Here is a 6,000-nt window from a genome sequence, read left to right as displayed (position 1 = left end):
AAAGTATGTATGTATGTATGTATTTATTTATCAGAGACAGGTTCTCACTATGTTGTTCAGGCTGGTCTTAAACTCCTGGGCTCAAGTGATCCTCCTGCCTCAGCCTCCTGAGTAGCTAGGACACAAACTGCAAATATTGCTGAAGGAAATTAAGACCTAAATAACGGAGAGTTACCCCACGTTAAGGGACCAGAAGACTCAGTATTGTTAAGATGTCAATTATCCCTGAAATTGATCTACAGATTCAATATAATCCAAAGAGAAGTTCCAGGAAGATTTTCTGTAGAAATTGACAAGCTTATCCTAAAATGTATGTGGAAATTCAAAGAACTTAGCTTAGTCAAAACAATTTGAAAAAGAACAAAGTTGGAAACTTAAGCTAACCATTTCAGGACTCACTGCAAAGCTACAGTAATCAAGACAGTGTGGTATCAGTGTAAACATAGACATATAGATCAACAGAGCAGAATACAAAGTCTAGACACACACTGTCATATATCTGGTCTTTTTTTTAAAACAATAATGCCAAGGCAACCTAATAGAAATGATAACCTACTCAATAAATGGTGCTATAACAATTGAATATCCATATGTAAAAAAAAGTTGGCATTTACCTCACACTAATAATTAATACAAAAACTAACTTGAAAGGGAACATAGACCCAAATGTAAGAGAGAACACTAAGAGTTCCTCAAGAAAACATAGGAGGATCTTTGTGACACTGAGTTAGCCAAAGATTTTTAAAACAGACATAAAAAGCACAAACCATAAAAGAAAAAATTGGTAAGTTGGATTTAAAATTACAAATGATTACTCTTCAAAAGACTTTTTTTTTTTTACAGGATCTCACTCTGTCACCCAGGCTGGAGTGCAGTGGCACCATTATAGCTCACTGCAGCCTCAAACTCCTGGGCTCACGTGATCCTCCTGCCTCAGCCCCTTGGGTAGCTGGGATTACAGGTGTGAACTACAAGATCTCCCAAAAGACATTGTTAAAAAATAAAAGGCAAACCACACTGTGGGAGAATGTATTTACAAAGCAGATATATGTATCCAGAATACACAAAGAACTCTCAAAACTCAGTAATAGAAGACAATCTGATTTTTTTTAATGGACAAATAGAGCTGGGTGCAGTGGCATGTCCCAGCCACTTGGGAGGCTGAGGCGGGAGGATCGCTTGAGCCCAGGAGTTTGTGAAGTCAAGCCTGGGCAATATTCCAAGACTCCATCTCCTAAAAGAAAAAAAAAAAGGACAAATAATTTAACATATGTTTCACCACAGAATACATAAGCAAATAAGCGCATGAAAAGATGGGCACCATCATTAATCATTAGGGAAAAACAAATTAAAATCACAATATGAGGCAACCAACTACACACCTACCAGAATGGCTAAACTTTAAAAGGCTGATAATACCGAGTGTTTACAAGGATGTGGAACAAGAGTAACTTTCATGCCTTGTTGGTAGGAATGTGTAATGGTACAGCTACTCTGGAAAAATAGTTTGACAGTTTCTTATACAGTTACTCTGTAACATAGCCATTCCATTCCTAGGTACTTATCCAAGATAGGTAAAAAACAAGTCTACAAGAAGACTTCTGAAATGTTCATGGCAGTTCTATTTATAAAAGTAAACTGGTGAGGTCAGGGGCGGTGGCTCACACCTGTAACCCTAGCACTCTGGGAGGCCAAGGCAGGAGAATTGCTTGAGGTCAGGAGTTCCAAACCAGCCTGAGCAAGAGCCAAACCCCATCTCTACAACAAATAGAAAAATTAGCAGGGCATGCTGGCACACACCTGTAGTCCCAGCTACTCGGGAAGCTGAGAGGCAGGAGGATGCTTGAGCCCAGGAGTTTGAGGTTGCTGTGAGCTATGATGATGCCACTGCACTCTAGCCTGGGTGACAGAGCAAGACTCTGTCTCAAAAGAAAGTCAACTGGCAAATGGCTAAAAAAGAAATTGTGGTACATCCATACAATGGAATACAATGGTATATGAGATACCATTGTATTCCATATAATAACAATATGCAGGAACAAACTACTAATACATGCAACAACATGATTGTATTTAAAAAACATTATGGTAAGTGAAGGGATCCAGGCACAAAAGACTATATGATTCCATTTATATGAAATTCTAGAGAGAGTAAAACTATAGTGATGATAAAAGCAGGTCAGTACTTATCAGGGGCCAAGTGGTGGAGGAAGTTGAGGACTGAACTCTGATCTTTTCTTTTGCTCAAAATTCCTTCCTAAGGGGGCCAGAACAGTCACGCTCACAAATGGTAAAATCCCACCGGGCAGGTTTTGTTAACCAAATACAGTGTGGTTTACTTCCCAGCCTGATTCTGCCATAGCATCACCTGAAAGGTAGAAAGCCCCCATCTTAACTCAAGCAGTCCAGCAGATCCTTAACTTAACTTGAAAGATTCTCCTGTCTGGACCTCTCAGAGTGCTCACACCTTTATCTTATATTAAGCATTTCCTTTCTGGTCTTTGAGATAAAGCCTAACTCTCTCAGCCAATTGTCAGCCAAAGAATCTTTAAACTCACCTATAACCTGTAAGGACCCCCCTTCAAGATGGCCCATCTTTTTGGGCCAAACCAATGTCTGCCTCCCATATATTGATTTATGACTTTACCTGTAACTCCTGTCTCTCTGAAATGTATAAAACCAAACTGTAACCCAGCCACAGTGAGTCCACTTGCTCAAAGCTTCTTGGGAGTGGCACCGGGCCATGGTCCTCAAATTTGGCTCAGAATAAACCTCTTTCAAATATTTCAGAGTTTGGATTTTTCCATCCACAGAGTGTTAAGGGAACTTTTGGGAGGGATGTCTGCAAAGAGCACGGGTAAATTTTGGGGTGATAGATGGCAAAACTGTGTTGATAGTTTAGCACATACATAATTGTACTGCTTCTTGTTTGAGATATAATAAACTACAGTTTTGATTAGAAATCAAGCATTTCATATTTAATGACCTAATATACCTGTGGTTAAAAGGGGGAAAAAAAAAAGAAAATTCCTACATAGACATCCTAAGTAATTTTAGCAGGCACTTTTAGATGCCTAACCCCAAATCAGTTCTGGTCTTCTCTCTTACCAAGAGTCCTCACTTTGTTCAGAATGGTAATACACTTGGATGAAAATACTGTACTTGTCATCCATGGCAGGGGTGTCCATGTGACCCTGTTTTGGTCACTGAGATTTAGGTGTAATGCTTGGTGGGTTTTCTACAAAAGCTTCTTAAAATTGTCCGGCTCGGTTAGCATGTTCTTTGTCTTTTTACTGTCTGGAAAGTGAGGCTAGAAGTGGAGCAGCCATATTATGATCAGGGCAAAAAGCATGAAGATGAAAGCCACATGTTAAAATGGCGAGTCCAGGCTGGGCACAGTGGCTCACACCTGTAATCCCAGCGCTTTTGGAGGCCGAGGTGGGAGCATGAGGCCTGCTGGAGGCCAGGAGTTCGAGACCAACCTAGGCAACATAGTGAGCCCTTGTCTCTAGAAAAAGTAAAAAAAAATTATTAATAGCTAGGCATGGATGTGCACCCCTGTAGTCCCAGCTACTTGGATCACTTGAGCCCAGCCCAGGAGTTTGAGGCTGCAGTGAGCTGTGATTGGGCCACTGCACTCCAGCCTGGGCAACAGTACCAGACTCTGTCTGTAAAACAAACAAACAAAAAAGAAAACAACTCATGGTTTTATTAATTACTGTTTTATTAATTACTGCAATTGTCTTTCCATTTTTTATTTAATTAATTTCAACTGTATCTTTATTATTTTATTTCTTCTGCTTACTTTAGGTTTAGCATCTGGTGGAAGCAAGTCCTTCAATTTTAAATCTTTCTTTTAAATAAACATTTGAAGCTATACATTTCCTTCTAAGAACTGTTTTAGCTAAATCCTACAAATTTTAATATATAATTTTTTGGGTACATGTATTTTCAAGTTATTCAATTAAATGTTATGTTATTGAATATGATATCTCATTCTGGGTTTTTTGTTTGTTTATTTTGTTTTGTTTCTGGAAACAGAGTCTCACTCTGTTGCCCTGGGTAGGGTGCGGTGGCATCATCATAGCTCACTGCAGCTTCCAATTCCTGGGCTCCACGATCCTCCTGCCTGAGCCTCTGGGGTAGCTGGGACTAGAGGAAGGCACCACCAAACCCGGAAATTTTTCTATTTTTAGAAGAGACAGGGTCTCCCTCTTGCACAGGCTAGTAGTCTCAAACTCCCGAGCTCAAGTGATCCTCCAGCCTTGGCCTCAGCTAGCATTACTGGCATGAGCCACTGCACCCAGCCTCTTGTCAGATTTTGACTTTGCAAATATCTTCTCTTATTTTGTTAGCTGCCTGTTAACTTTGTCTGTGTAAGGCTGGTGGCGGGCACCCCCTCCCCTCCCTAACGGAAAAAGAAGAGGCCCATGAGACCTGCCGAGAACAATGCCTGCAAGGCCCGGCTAAGTTAAAGAATAGCCACACCTGGATGGTTACCCTGATAAGGGTCTCGGTTCCTGGAGTCCACACATACGACCAGCCCCTCCTATTTCTCAACACCCGCCCTAAAACTGCAACAAAGAAATTCCTCACTCTTCGTGCTGAAATCTTCCCGCCAAAGAAACCTCCATCCCCCATCTCTAAAACTTATATAAGCCCACACAAAACTTCTGGGCCGTGCGACTTCTCGGGTCTCTCCCTCTCTCCCGGGACCCGAGAACCTAGCCTGGGCCCCTCTCTTGGGACCCGTTACCCTCACCCAGGAGTGCTCCAGTAAAGCCTCGTTACTTAACCCTTTCAGCTCTACTCGTCTTTCTTTCTCTGGCACCGACCATCCAAAAAAACCTTACAGTCTGCAGTGTCATTTCTTAAGCAGAAATCCTTACATTTTATATGTTAATAATAACATTCATATATATTTTTCCTTATTGGTTTGTGCTTTTAAAATTGTATTTAGGCCAGGCGTGGTGCCTCACGCCTGTAACCCTAACTCTCTGGGAGGCCGAGGCGGGCAGATCGTTTGAGCTCAGGAGTTTGAGACCAGCCTGAACAAGAGCGAGACCCCGTCTCTACCAAAAAAATTGAAAGAAATTATCTGGACAACTAAAAATATATAGAAAAAATTAGCCGGGCATGGTAGCGTGTGCTTGTAGTCCCAGCTACTCGGGAGGCTGAGGCAGGAGGATTGCTTGAGCCCAGGAGTTTGAGGTTGCTGTGAGCTAGGCTGACACCACGGCACTCTAGCCCGGGCAACAGAGTGAGACTCTGTCTCCAAAAAAAAAAAAAAAATTGTATTTAAAAATCTCTCCCAGGCTGTAGGTCACAAAAATGTCTTATATTTTCTATTAAAATTCTAAATTAAACCTTGATAAAATAATCTTTCTTGTTTAGGTCTTTAATTTAGAATTTCCCTTGAAATGTGGCATTGCTTAGGGATCCATGAGGGATGTGACTAAAGCATTCCAAGTTTGCAACTTCTTAATTTGGTGACCAGTGAGGAGAGGGGATTTTTCTTCCTAGATCTGCTTTGAAAAATTATAGAGAAAGACTCTGACTCACTGGCTTAGGTTGTATGCCCATTGTTATGGCCTGATTAGCATGACGCCTTACCACGTGCTAGGCAAACAAAACAATATTTATTATAGGAGTGATAAGATAAATATATTCAATAATTAGAATTTCAAGTTAAAAATGCTTGAAGATTTAGAGGTGAGAACAATTACACCCTACTGGGGGAATCAGACAAATCTTCATGACAGAAATGACATTTTCAACAGGCTGAAGTATGGGCAAGATCTATAAACATACAAAATTACGTGTGTGGTGACTTCTGAATCGAGGAAAAAAGCATAAGTAAACACACAAGGGCAAGAAATTAGACGTATTTTCAGGGTATAATCCAATTTGGCTGGACCAGCGTGAGCTGACTCTCTGAAAAGGTATTTGTAGAAGATACTGTGATTGTTTACTCAATGGCTGTTACCCCCAATCCTTCAT

The 6,000-nt window shown here is 40.9% G+C and overlaps 1 long non-coding RNA gene across 2 annotated transcripts in view; it reads right to left on the bottom strand.

Annotated features, from left to right (window-relative positions):
• Positions 1-1,126: 1,126 nt before the first annotated feature.
• Positions 1,127-6,000, bottom strand: part of LOC123640198 — a 29,764-nt gene continuing 24,890 nt past the window's right edge. For both annotated transcript variants that reach the window (XR_006735899.1, XR_006735900.1), the window contains exon 3: positions 1,127-1,234. This is a non-coding gene — a long non-coding RNA (uncharacterized LOC123640198). The remainder of the gene's footprint in view (positions 1,235-6,000) is intronic.

The sequence above is a fragment of the Lemur catta genome, chromosome 6, assembly GCF_020740605.2.
Source record: "Lemur catta isolate mLemCat1 chromosome 6, mLemCat1.pri, whole genome shotgun sequence".
NCBI lineage: Eukaryota > Metazoa > Chordata > Mammalia > Primates > Lemuridae > Lemur > Lemur catta.
Note: the sequence above shows the minus strand (reverse complement) of the source record. Positions and strands in the feature narration are given on the sequence as shown.